The sequence below is a fragment of the Hippopotamus amphibius genome, chromosome 13 (genome assembly GCF_030028045.1).
Source record: "Hippopotamus amphibius kiboko isolate mHipAmp2 chromosome 13, mHipAmp2.hap2, whole genome shotgun sequence".
In the NCBI taxonomy this organism is placed as follows: domain Eukaryota; kingdom Metazoa; phylum Chordata; class Mammalia; order Artiodactyla; family Hippopotamidae; genus Hippopotamus; species Hippopotamus amphibius.
In genome coordinates, this window is record NC_080198.1 from 5,804,589 (window position 1) to 5,819,393 (window position 14,805).

Here is a 14,805-nt window from a genome sequence, read left to right on the forward strand (position 1 = left end):
TCCCATGTCACAATCCTGCACAGGGGCTGTTCTTGCAATGCCTCTTACTCTATTGCCACTTTGAGAAGGGGAGGGATCCCATTTCACAGAAGAGGAAATGGAGGCACAGAGAGGCCAAGTGAGTTGCCAAAGGCACACACCGAGAAAGCAGCCCCACAGAGGCTTGAATGCACCTGCCCGACCCCCAAGCCCCTGCCCTTTCAACTCTGAATGCCACTCCCTTAACAGTCATCATCTTTTAAAAAATTGCTACAAAATACAATCCATGCCTACATTTCCGCATCTACACGTCCCCACTGAGAAGCAGAATAAACTGAGAGCCAGGTGCATGGGCTATGGAGTCCCAAGGCCTGGCCCTGAATCCTGCTCCTCTTCTTACTAGAAGAGCTGTGTGACCTTTGGCAGGTTACCTAGCCTCTCTGTGCCTCTGTGTTTTCATTTGTCAAAAGGGATAATGAAAGTGACTACCAGCTGGGATATTGGGATGGATCAATGAGTTAACTTGTATAAATGTTAAGTGTTTTAATAACAGTTAACATTTATTGGGTGCAGGTCACATACCAGGCACTGCTCTTACACTTTACACATATTTACTAATTTCATTCTCACAACATCCTTGTGAGACAGGCCTCACTATCATCCCTATTTTACAGGTAAGGAAACTGAGGCCCAGAGAGGTGGATCACATTGCCCACAGTCACACAGCTAGGGAGAGCAGAGGCGGAGCTCTGCAGTCCGCTCTCTCCTTGGTGCAACCCCAAGGACAGTCATGTTCAATAATGGTCAGCCACAACAACTGCAGCCATCACCACCACCACCACCACCATCACCATCACCCACCATCGCCTGAACCTCCAGCCCTGCTGCCAGGCCTCTGAGAAGTTGGCTCAAGAGAAGGGACAGGACTTCCTAGGTGGTGCAGTGGTAAAGAATCTGCCTGCCAATGCAGGGGACACAGGTTTGAGCCCTGCCCTGGGAAGATTCCACATGCTACGGAGCAACTAAGCCTGTGCGCCACAACTACTGAGCCTGTGCTCTAGAGCCCGTGAGCCACAACTACTGAGCCCATGTGCCGCAACTATTGAAGCCCACGCGCCTAGGGCCCGTGCTCCACTACAAGAGAAGCCACTACGAGGAGCCTGCGCACCACAATGAAGAGTAGCCCCCACTAGCAGCAACTAGAGAAAGCCCATGCGCAGCAACAAAGACCCAATGCAGCCAATAAATAAATTAAATAGATACATAAATAAATTTATAAAAATAAATAAATTTAAAAAAAAAGAGAAGGGACAAATGTGAGCAAGAAGTGTCCTTCCTCCCCTTCATTTTGTCTGAGTAGACAACCCAAGAAGCCAGGCTGGCTGGCAAGTGGGGCAAGAGGGAGCGGGAGAAGGAACAAGGATGCCTGGGCAACCAGAGTCCCTGTTTACTGGCGTGGCCCACACCGCATTCTCCCATCTCCCCTACACTTCTAACTGCCAGTACTCACAGTAATCCCATCTCTAGGGAGGGGCCCTCTCATGAGGTCCTGGGTTCTGAGAGCAGCCACCCTTCCTCACTGCAATTAGAAGATCCCAGCCCTGCAGGGCCTCAGGAGGGAGCTGCAGGGGTAGGAGGTGGCTCCCTTCCCACACCTCTACTCCCTCTGGCCTCCACCCCTTGCCCGCCCTGCCCTCCCTAGTCAACTTCACGTTTCAGCACCCAGGGATTTCAGAGCCACCCTGATCCTCAGTTTAATTAAAAGGAAATGTCCTCCCCGGAGTTGCTGGGCTGGTTTTTCTTTGCCTGCTTGGAACATTGGCTCAGCCTCTGAGCCGGAGCCTGGAGCCTGGTTAATTGAAAGTTACAGATGAGCAAGGACATGGCCCTCTTGGGAGGGAAGGAGGCGAGACACAAGCTGGTGCTGGCATTTCTCCTGCAGGAAGAGCCATGCCTCGGTTTCGGGGGGCAGAAGGCGAGCAGGTGTGTGGAGGCACCAACCCCCACCGCTCAGAGCAGGCCCCCTCCAGCCGCTGCAGACCCGATGGAAGCCCCAGACACCAAACATCCCAATTCTAAATAACTCCTATGCTCACTTTCTATAGAAAAATGACAAAACAGAGCGAGATAAAGAGCCTAGACTGCTCTCGTGCTCCCGCCAGCTGGAGATAATTGTTGGAAACACCTGGATGTGTACAGCCAACCGGAACTTTCTGGACACTTTGCCTAAACAAATGATTTTATTGCCTTTCCCCTCTTGATTATATAAGTGATAAATGTTCACTGTAAACAGCTTGGAAAATAAGTTTTAAAATGCATACAAAAAGTTTTAACTGTGTCTCTAGCCACACCAAAAGACTGTACAGAAACAAGTGTAGAAGATGGGGCTCTGGAGTCAGTCTTGGCCTTGACAAGGGACTTAATTTCTTGTGCCTCAGTGGTCCCATCTGTGGAATAGGAATCATAAAAGTGGCCATCTCAGGGGTCGTTATGAGGAGGAATGAGGTCAATGCCTTTCCTGCCTTGCCCTGCTCAATAAATCTAGCCAGTATTGCTGCATACAGTGTTAACTTTTGGGGAGATTTCCTTCCAGGCATATAATACAATTCAGTACAATACAATACAACCCAACCCAACTGAATACAGATTGAATGAAACTATGTATATATAATTTTCTATTCTATTTATTTTTACTCACGATTGAATTTTGGACACTTTTTAGAAAAGTGACATTGACTTTTCTTTTACCACATCATTTTTAAAGGCTGGGTCATGTTTCATTGGCCCAGAGTACTCTCATTTATCCCACCAACCCTATTGCTGAACTTATGGGTGAACTCCTTTCTTATGTGGTTGATATATAATACTGTAATGAAAAACATTTAATACAAAATTTTCCCAGCATTTCTGAGTATTTTCTAAGAGATTCATAGAAGTGGAATTGCTGACTCAAAAGGAATGAGTATTCTCACTATATGACCAAATTATGTCCAGGAAATTTTAAGAAATCAATGTAGGTATCTGTCCTACATCTATAAATGTGTTTATTTCCCTGCATCCTTGTGGATACTGCCATGTATGATGTTTTTAAAAAGTTTTGCAGATTTAATGGATGAGTAAGATTACCTCTAGATGCTTTTTCAGTTACTAGGTGAAAAGATGAGTATCTTGGTATTTGATGTTGAGTGTTTGGTAGCTAACAGAACAAATATCTCATCTCTCTGCACTTGTGGTCCCTTATCTGTAAATTGGGGATAATAATAATGTCTATTTCATAGGGTTGTTGTGAAGATAAAATGAGTTAATACATATAAACCTGCTAGAGTTCTTCTTGATAAATATCAAATAAACCTCAGCAAGTATCATTTTCTTTGTTGCTGTTGCTGCCAAATTTCACAGGCATAATTCAGGGCCTGTCTGCTAAAGGAAAGAACACTGTGTGATTTTGTGTAGGTCTCATGTCCTCTCTGATCTCCAATTTCTTAATCTGTCAAGCGGGGCTGAGAATGCCTGCCTTGTCCATCTTGCAGGGTTGTTGGAAGAAATCAATGAGGGTTTCCCTCATTCAGAGGGCTGGGCACATGTGAGAGTTTACTGCCTCTCTTACTGCTTTAGGGGCGTCATATTCCAAAAAGTGGTGTTGACAGTCCAGGAAGTCTGCCTGGGAGAAGGGCACTAAAGCCAATACTTGAAAGTGAAGTTGGAGTTAGCCAGCTGGACATAAGGAGGCGGGAATTCCCAGCAGAGCAAATAGCATGTGCAAAGGCTGAAGGTTAGAAGAGCCTCAGGGGTTGGGGGAAGCAGAGAGTGAGACGGTGGGAGCCTGAAAATGTGACTTGCGACTGAACAGTTGATCAGTTCAGTCCTGGGCTGTTACAAACAGTGCTTCTATTCTTATACATTCTTATATATTCCTTTGGGTGAACATAAGCATGCCTTTCTAGTCTACCTAGGATAAAAATGGTTGGGTCATACAGTATGCATATATATTCGGCTTTAGTTGATACACAGGCTTCATTCTTTTAAACATTTTACTGTGAAAAATTTCAAACACAGAAAAGCTGAAAGAAAAGTATAGTGAGCACCTATATACCACCACCTAGATTCTATCATTAACATTTTATTAGACTTGTTTTATCATGTCTCCATCAATCCATCCGTCAACAACCCATTCATCCATCTTTTTTTTTTTTTTTAATTTTTCCAGCATCTATTTTCAAGAACCAAAAAATTCCCCTACCCCTCCCATGGCTCAGCTCCTCACACCTCATTGGCCACAACTGCCCCCATGCCTACAACTCTGCCAATCACTGCCCAGGAGAATAGAATCACATGACTGACATAAACCAATCAAGATTTACCCTATGGAACTGGGGCGGAGCCCCATCTCTCTCGTATTCTGAGGCTGCCTGATACCCCAATAGGATCTGCGTTTGGTACTGAGGAAGAAGGAGGGAAATGGCTGTTGGTTCACTGTCTCCAGACACCACCTTGGCAGACAGAAAAATAGGCTGTGTGGAAACTGAGCATCCCCCCAGGAAGAGAGCATCCCATAAGGCTGAGGGCCGCACGCCTCCAGTTGGCTGCCTGGCCTCATTTACTCCTGGTTGTAACCCCCTTGGGTCTTGGTAGGCCTTGGAGGCCCAGGAAGCAGGGGATAGATCTACTTCTTCCATCAGGGTATTGGGGGAGCAGGAACTAGCTAAGTTGGAACTGAGCCCCCATCAGGGACCTCCTATCTTTAGGTTCTGTTGACTGAAAAAAAATGCATAACCTAAAAGTTGAGAATTCTGTTTCATTTGGGACATTACCGAGGACCTAAGCCCAAGATACAGCCTCTCAGATAGCTCTCAGGGACTGTTCTGAAGAGTTAAGTGAGAAGTCAGGATATATAGAAGTTTAAAAAAACAAAACAAAAACCCTGGTAGTTAAACATCGAAAGACTACTGCGAAGTAAAGAAAAACCAGATGTCTCAAGTTAATGAATTTAGTGCTTTCCTATGTATGGGAAGATGCAAGAGTCTGGGTTTATTGAAACTATTTGTTTGATATGCACCCTAACTATCTAGGCCTAGTATCCTGCTTTTCTTCATTCTGGGTCCCCTCAGGATGTACCAACGGGGTGACTGCAGTGGCTGAAGGCTTAGTGGCTGCAATGTCCTTTGTTTGCTGAAATGGCAGGTGACATTCTTTGTCTACAGTTCTAACCTTGGGGTGCTTGTGTCAACTTGGAAGAGCGCAGGTCTGAGTTAAGAGCCCTGCTCTCCAGTTCAGAACCATGCCTGGCACACACAGCAAGTGCTCAATAAATATGCCACTAAATCTATTTTTAAAAAGATTTGATTCTAGGCTTTGGGCAAATTACTCATCCTCCCCAGGCCTCAGGTTCCTCACCATGAAAATGGGAAAGTTAAGAAAAAGGAGATAAATTGATATACCAATATCTGTCCCATTTTTATGTAGCTTCCAGACTGGCACACATTACCTGTCACCCCCTCCCAACCCTCTTTCTCTGTAAAGGACTGGAGAGAAAGGGCTTCTAGCATTCTGGGCCTCCAACCCCCCCCCCCCCCCCCCCCCACAGCCAGCAGCACCAGCAGCATCTGGGACCCACCCCAGGCCTCTGGAATCTGGTGATTACCATGCTCAGATTTGAGAAACACTGACTCCCCAGGTAAAGCTGATGCTGCTGGTCCAGGGACTGCATTTTGAGAATCGCTCAGCCCTGGTTGCATGTTAGAATCGCCAGGGGCTTTAAAACATCTGAAGCCGCAGCCTCCTCACTAGAGATTCTGAGTTAATTGAGCTGAGATGGGGCCTGCCAGGATATTTTAAAAGCTCCCCAAGTGGTTCGAACATGTAGCCAGGATGGAGAACCATTGCTTTAAATGATTTGGGGGAATGTTCTGTCACGTATTTACTTACATTTATGTTAATCATCTATGTAATCATTTATTTGTGTTTCTATTTGTTTGTTTATCTTTGCTGTTTTTTTTCTGCCAGGTATACTGTTTAATCTGTCTTCCTGTTTTCTCACTGGTTCATCCATTCCCCCATTTCAATCAGGGTTCATGGTTTCTCAACCTTTACAACCTGACAGGCATGTGCTCGGTGCTGAGGAAACAGTAGCAGAACAGTTCCTGTCCTCACGGGACGGACAGTGTAGCTGGGGAAGGGGAATCAGAGGGGATGTATCAATACAGTGCATTTGTGCACAGTCAGGCAGGTCTGGAGGCACCCAGAGCATGTGAGGGGTCTGGCTCAGAAAAGAATTCTGGGGGGAGAGGATGCCCCAGAAGGCTCTTTAAGTATGAGCAGGAGTTTACAAAGCAGAGCACAGTGGGGTACAGGGCGCACCTGGGAGAGGACAGGCACAAGCAAGGCCAGATGAGTGTGCAGAGGGCCAGGAGCAGCTGGATGTGGCTGAAGGTGGGAGACCAGGTCAGACAGGGCCTTGCGGGACACAGACAGCAGCTTGAACTTGCTTCTCAGCACAGCAGGAGGCTGTTGGAGGGTTTTCAGCAGGTGAGTCTCACAACCTGTGTAAGCTTTAGAAAGAGCTCTCTAGGTGTGGACAGTGGGTTAGATAGTCAAGAGTGGAAGCCAGAGACCAGCGAGGTGACCACTGCGGCCGCCCGGTGAATCATGAGACGGGGAAGAGAAGAGGAGAGGAAAGGTCTGAGCTAAGCTAGTATTTGGAGCGGGGAAAACTCCCAGATCAAGGGCTGGTGGGGTCTGGGGTGGGAGAGCTGGGTAGAGTGGAGGCTGAGAGCCCAGTTCTGGCTGAGGCTCAAAAGATGCAATTTTGAATGTCCCAGTTGGCTCTCAAGCCCCAGATGGGACCAGCTGCTGGCCCCACACGACCCTATTAGTCTCACTGGGGGTCGGCTCCTTTGCTTCAAATGAAGTCTAATGAGGCCATTGTTTTGCTGCAAAGCTTCAGCTTAAAAATACTCTAAGTGCAAGGGCCAATTTTTTAAATTAATGTTTTAATGGGCCAGGACTCAGCAAAAAGCCCTTGGGGGAGTGTTATTCTTGGAGTGGGGGTTGGGGGAATGAGGAAAGATAGCAAATGCTTATCTTCAGGTATCTGGTGTCTCAAGTCCTTCTCCCACTTGACTAGCTCAGAAACCATGTGCTGCCAGGAGGATCACAGAATCAGCCCCTCCCAGGTTTGCAGCCAACTCTCATCTTTCTTTCATCTCTGTCAAGGTGGAGCCCTCTGCCTGCATACCTCCAGGGATGGGGAGCTCACTCACTACCAAGGCAACTTGTTCTGTTGTTGGAGAGTCCTAACCAGGAGAACATGCTTCCTTCAGTTGAACTGGAGTCTGTCTCCTACCCATCCCTAATGCACACACTTTTGTCCCCTCTTGGGTCACAGAACACTCTGACCTGCCTTATTTGCTTATTCATTTATTCAATAAATTTTTTTTTTAAAGCAAACCACTTCATTTTTCTAAGCATTGTTTTTTTTTCATCCATCAAATGGGAGTAATCAGGTCTACTGTCACCAGCAAAACCCATGAACAATTCCTGGGGAATATAAATGGAATCTGAGTAATTACAAAAAGTCTAACATTTAAAAAAATTTTCCTTTGCCCGTAGTCTAGTTTAACTTGCTCATAGAGTGCTGCATGCAGAGGTCTTGCACCTGATTCTTCAGACCAGAGTTCCTAGTGTGACCAGGCTGCACCTGACACTTCTGCAATTCATGATGGTGACGGCAAGCGGTGTGCAGAGATGCTGCACTTGGCACTTGGATCTGAAGCCATGAGCAGCACCGCTGCACCTGACCAGCAAGAACTCTGCCCCCTCCCTGCCAAGAAGAACCCTATAAAGCAGCCCCACAGACAGCATTTTGGGGAGAGTGTGTGCTCTAGAGCCCAAGCTCACACCTCTCCATTCTTTGATCAAAGAATAAAACTTTCCATTGCTTCTGAACCGAACTCAGCCTCATTCTATTGGCGCACGTGACATTGGGCAGGAGGACCCTCGTTGGGGCCTGACTCAGAAGGGTTGGTCATAAATTTTGATGACCCAGATGGAATGGACCATGGCCTTTTGCCTGCACCTATGCACTAGGCTCCGGACTTGCCCCGGCTCCAGCAGAAGGATGGCAGAGGCTTTGGGAGGTTCGCATGGGAATGACTGCCTCTGATTTGAGTACACTGATGGAGTAGGATGGCAGCAGCCTTCTGCTGAATTCAGAGGCGCTCTGCCCAGCAACCCAATACCCAGTGTGGTACACACACAGTATAGCCCCCAGAGTCATCTGGACTGTGCCCCCTTGAGGGGATCATACTGTGGCATCACTGGGATCAGAGACTGAAACTCATGTCTGTCTGCCTACTCCCTCTGGCTGGCCTTCCGGTGGTACCAATTGCCCAGGGAAGGTGGGGACCTGTGGGTGAGAGGGAGTGACGGCAGCCTTGCCTGCTGTCTCACAAATAGTCAACACTGGTGCCACTTACTCGGTTCTGAACACCAGATCAGGCAAACTCAGTCACGAGTTGTAAAATAACGGGGTAGCAGAAAAGGCCCAAGAACAGGCATTCATAGAGCCATTAGAATGTAAAATGCACGAACACACTCTCATCCATTTCTTCCTGTATGTCCCCAGATGCCCTAAACACCCTGCTAGGGAGAGATACCTTACATACATTGGGGGCTACTCTCCACCTAATGGGAGACAAACTGGAGAGTGCTGTCCCCTTAGACAAGGGGCACAAGATGACAATGTGAATGCCTGAGGACGAACCTTCCCGGACAGAGCAAGTCAACCTCCCTGGAGTAAATACCCTCATTCTCCCCATAAAGAAACCCAGTGGGGAATACCGGACTGTACAGAACCTCAGGGTAGTCAATGAAGCCACTGAGAATACACATCCAGTAGCCCTTAATCCCCACACCCTGCCGTTCACTCTACAGCAGGGGTCTCCAACCCCCTGCTAGGAACTGGGCTGCACAGAAGGAGGTGAGCAGTGGGTGAGAGAGCAAAGCTTCACGTGCCGCTCCCCGTAGCTCGCGTTACTGCCCGAACCATCACCCCCTGCCCCCATGCGTGGAAAAGTTGTCTTCCACGAAACCAGTCCATGGTGCCAAAAAGGTTGGGGACCACTGCTACCAGGACCTGATATTCTGTATTAGATTTAAAAGATGCCGTCTTCCGTTATCCATTAGCCCCACAGCCACGAGAAATTTTTGCTTTTGAGTGGCAGGACCCAAACACACAACAAAAACAGCAATACTGCTGGACAGTCCTGCCCCAAGGGTTCAAAAAGTCCCCCACCATCTTTGGGGAAACTTTAGCTAAAGACCTAAAAGATACACTCTGACAAAAATACCTTATCCACCCTGAATCACCTAGCCGATAAAGCATACAAGGTGTCCAAGAAAGGGCTGAAATATCACAAAGCAGAGTGACCTACCTAGGCTTCATTCTCACAGGAGGTCAGAGGAGCCATCCCAGGGAAGAAAAGATGCCACTGGCAGCCTCACCCCTCCTAAAACTAGAAGACAGCTTAGGGGTTTCCTGGGGATGGCTGGCTTTTGCCACACCTGGGTCCCTAAGTATGGTCTAATAGCTAGGCCTCTATACGAAAAGTTGAAAGGAAAGGATGATGACTTTTTGAATGGAATTCAGAATGCAAAGGGGCCTTTTAAGAACTGAAAAAGCAATTACGTCAGGCCTCTGCCCTGGCCCTCCCAGATTTAGCTAAACCTTTGACCCTTACATTCGTGAGAGAAGGGGAATCACCCTTGGAGTATTGGCTCAAAAACTGGGATCCCTTGCTCAGGTGGTTGCTTATTTCTCTAAATCATCAGATCAGACCACTAAGGGGTTGGCCTCCTTACCTATGGGCAGTAGCAGCTACTACAACCCTGCTAAAGGGGGCTTTAGTTAAAAGCTAATGTTTGGTCAGCCAATCACTATATGGACCTCGAACCAAGTGCAGGCTTTTAGTAAGTTCTAAGGGAACAGAATGGCTAGCCCTCGGAAGGTCTATTCAAGTTCAAGCGATGCTTTTAGACAACCCAGTGGCTACCACAAAAACCTGTCACACGCTAAATCCTGCCACCCTGCTACCCACAAAAACAGAGACCCTGGAGCATGACTGCAGAGAAACCACAGACACGATCTATTCCAGCCACCCCGACCTAGGAAGTGAGCCTCTCCCAAATCCCAAAGAGGAATGGTTCACAGATGGGAGCAATTTTATGCACAGGAAAAGAACCGGTGGGCTATGCAGTGACCTCCCAGACCCAAGTCACAGAAGCGAGAAGCTCACCCCCAGGGATTTTGCCCAAAAGGCTGTGCTGATATCACTCACCCTTGGAGCTCAGGACAGGGAAGATCTTAAATGCATATTCCACCCTACAGACACATGGGGCTATTTGTAAGGAAAGAGGGATGCTTACTGCGGAGAATAAACAGTGAAACCTGGCTTAAGCATATTGAAGCTCTCAGAACTAGTACAGCTTCCAAAAATCACATGGCAGTGACTCACTGTAGGGGTCACCGACAGGGGATGCAGAATTAATAAAGGGAGACAACAAGGTGGCCGCGACTACCAAAAACGTGGCCCTAGAATCAGTAACTTGGCAACCACTCCTCATACCTCGAAGCCCAGATCCATCCAATTATTTCCCATCTACACAAAGGAAGAATTAGACAAAGCCCCAAATGGAGCTTCAACAGAGATCTAAGGGCAGCCAGTTAATGAACATGGGCAATTCTTCTTTCCCCAAACTGCAGCTTGTCAAGCCATCATGGAGGCTCATCAAGGACTCACTACAGGACTTCCCTGGTGGTGCAGTGATTAAGAATCTGCCTGCCAATTCTGGGGGCACAGGTTCGATTCCTGGGCCAGGAAGATCCCACGTGCCGTGGAGCAACTAAGACCGAGCGCCACAACTACTGAAGTCTGCGCGCCTAGAGCCTGTGCTCCACAACAAGAGAAGCCACTGCACTGAGAAGCCCCCTCATAGCAACGAGGAGTAGCCCCTGCTCACCGCAACTAGAGAAAGCCTGTGTGCAGCAACAAAGACCCAACACAGCCATAAATAAATAAAAATAAAATAACTAAAAAAAAAAAAAGGAACTCACTACGGGAGGGAAGCCCTACATAATTGGTTAGTCGAGGCCGTGGTAACTCCTGGCATGAAAAGTAACAACCCCCCTGACGCCCCCAGATAAGGCCCATTCAGACCAGAGGAACATATCCTGGGGAAGACTGGCAGATGGATTTCACTGTCAGGCCGAGAGTACCGAGCAGTTTCAGGGGTCTCTTGGTGCTAGTACACACATTTTCTGGGTGGATAGAAGCATTTCCCCCTAGAACTGAAATAGCAGCGGAAGTGGTTAAGGCATTATTAAAAGAAATAATCCCCAGGTTTGGGCTCCCAGGATCCCTACAAAGGTCCAGCATTTGCTTCAGAAGTGACAAAGGGGATAGATAACGAGTGTCCTGGGCAAAGAATGGACCTTCCATTCAGTCTTTGCAGAAAGCTGAGAGACCCAATCAGACCCTGAAATGGGCCTTAGCCAAGCCATGTCAGGAAACTCAAGGGAATTGGAGTAAATTGCTTCTGATTGCCCTGCTACTTGTGCAATGAGCCCCAAGGGATGAGTTAGAGTTAAATGCATTTGAACTCATGTACAGTAGATCCATTCCCCAAGCCCAAGAGATGGGACATGACATCTCAACCTCCTTGAAATGGAACAACCCAAGCGTGCCCTCCAGGTAGGAGAAACCAGGAAGCTCTCACGCAATATGGTGACCAGGTGCTGCCCACACCCACCCAAGTGGCCCCCAGCCCATCCAGCCAGGAGACCAAGGGCACCTAAAACCCTGGAAAAATGGTGGTCCGCAAGCCCAGCTCACCCCTATGAGACGAATGGACCCCACTGGGTGACCCTAACCACCCATCAGACCGGAAGTCAAAGGGATCACTCCGTGGATGCCTCGCACTTGAGGGACCAGACCCCCAAGCCCCAAACTCCGCACAGGTGACCTGGGGCAAAGAGCCCTTTACTGCTCGTGGGACCCTCTCTCTGAGCTGAAGCTTCTCATCCGAGCAGAAACCAAAGTGACCAGAGGGATTCAGCCCCGGTGGAGCCTCGACGTCTGGACACACTCGCCCACAGGCCAAAGACTAAGAGACACGCCTTTTCAGGGAAAACGTGACACATGACCACTATTCTCTCGCTAATATCTGGGCCACGGATCTTAAACTGTCTGGGGTCCTCTGTCCCCAAACGGTTAGACACACGGGGGTCGCTCAGGGATGTGAACCGTCGGGGCCGAGGCCTGGCGGGGACCAAACGTACCTAAAGGCGGCCGGGGAGCAGCTCTGCTCCTCCCCCGGGGCTATGACGCCCCAAACCAGCAGCAATAGTCACAGAAGCGGACCAGCGCCCCCGGCACCCCTCGCGGTAGACACAGGAGGGATCTGTCACCGGAAAAGCCCATTAACAATGTCCGGGAAATAAATATAGAATCTGGGTAATAAAATCAAGTCTAACCTTTTTTTTTTTTTCCTTTGTGCTTAGTCTAGCTTCGCTTGCTCAGAGGGTGCTGCGTGCAGAGGCTTCGCAGCCGGCTCTTCAGACCAGAGTTCCTGGAGCAAAACGGCGGCAACGACGCCTCAGCTCCGGGCCGCGTGCAGAAGCGCAGCTCAAGGCCCTCAATCCAAGATGGCGGCGGCGGAGGGCCGTGTGCAGAGACGCTGCGCCCGGCACCACAATCTGGAGCTGAGAGCCAGGGAGACCGCCCCCTCCTCCCCTCCCCCCGCCAATGAGGCCCCTATACAGAAGCCCCGCCCACCATCTATCCGGAAGAGGATGTGCTCTAGAGCGAGCTCCCACCTCTCCATTCTTTGGTCAAAGAATAAAGCTGTCTTCTGCTTCTGAACCGAACTGGCTCTTGTTCTACTGGCTCGAACAATACCAGGCAGGGGGACCCTCGCTGAGGTCCGGACTGGAAAGGGTCGGTACCTTGTAGGCTTTGTGGGTACTAATGAGATAGAGGTTAGGCAGGGCTTAGTTAGCTAGTGTGTATGGTGAAATCCTGGATTTTGGGAATCAGAAACCAAAATCGGCTCTCCTTGGTGATAAACTTCATGCCAGGCCTAGGGACCCAAAGACCCATGAGACACAGCCACTCCCCTCCGACCCCCAGAGGCTCGTGGGCCCGTGAGAGACAGTGAGCGAGCAGCGAGGGGAGGACCCTGCCCCGCAGCTCTGACAGCACCGAGGGGCCCCCAGGCAGCCCGGGTGGTGGTGAGCCTCATAGGATAAGGAGGTGACTTCTGGGCTGAGACCTGAAGCAGGGGATTTCAATTACAGTGGTGGGAGTGCTCAAGGGAGGCGTGGTTCTGGTCCAAACCAAAGCCTGTGTCCATCGCTCCGCCCCCTCACCCCAGCAGGAACCCCCACCCCACAGCCCTGTTTAGCTCTAATCAAATGAAGGTGACACCCAGGCTCTTTCTAGATTGTTTAAGTAATTTCATGCTTAAAAGTTGCAAAACTAGTATAAAGAGTTTCTGTACAAGCGTCACCCAGTTTCCTCAGGTGTTATTTCTCCACATCTGCCTGTTTCATCACTCTCTCCCACTCGACACACATAGCACGCACACACACATACCACATATGTGTAAGTTATTATTTTTCCTCAGTCATTTGAAAATAAACTGTAGACAAGATATTCCTTCACCCCTGAATATTCAAATCAGGAAATTATTGCTGATACAGTATTATTATCTAATCTACATATCTTAAATTCAAATTTCACTTATTGTGCCACTAATGCCCTTTATAGCAAAAGAAAAAAAAATTTTTTTCCCCTCTGGCCCAGCATCTAATTCAGGATCAGGCATTGCACTTAGTTGTCACGTCTCCTTAATCTGAAAAATTCTTCCTTTTATCTTTTATGACCTCGATATTTCTCAAGAGCATAGACCGGTTGTTTTGTAAAATGTCCCTCAATTTGGGTTCCTGGATTCTTTCAAACAGTGTTTCTTGATGTGATTGGCAGCCAACGTTCTCCGTCAGAAAGGCTTGGAGTGCTTTTTAGAAAGCAATTTCTGAGCCCCAGCCCAGATTTCCTGCATTAGAATGTTTGAGATGGAGCCGGTGCCCTATGTGTGTGTCTCTGCCCAAGTAGGCTGCTGTGGTGTACAGTCCCGTGACTTAGAGCTGTGTGGCCTTGGGAGAGTTGCTGTCCCTCTCTGAGCCTTAGCAGACTCATCTATAAATGGAAACAATAACCTGCACTTTTTTGCAGGTTGGTGGTGGGGAGTAAAAAGCATTCCAGGAGAAAGTGCTGGGCAGGCAGAAGGCTTTCAGAAATGTAGATGTCCTTTCCTTGTCCCTGCGCTCCTGGAGAACTGCTGAGGGGCGTGCAGCTGGCTAGTGGCCTCCAGCTGCAGCTGCAGAGTTTGCACAAGTCCACCTTCCCCTGGAAACCCCAGTCAAGACCCAGCATGGTGGAAGTGTTATGGCCAGGACAGTTCTCCAGGTGGGGCTCCTTTCATGACAGCTGTGGTGCTGGGGCTGTCCCTTGGTCTGGCTGACACCGTCCCAGCCCTGCCCCACAGCCTGAGGCTCTTACTACCCAAGCCTTCTTCCTTCCCTCCCTGCTGGCACAGATGTCCGAGTGTCTCCCTGCCAGCCCTTGTCCTTTCTCACGTGTACCATTTAAAGACACTTACCCCTCCCCTCAAATCTCTTGCACTTCTAATTGTCTTGGTGTCTGCTTCTTTCAACCCTGAACTGACCCAAACCTCAAGGAAAACACCAACAAATCCCCTTGAAAACATCAG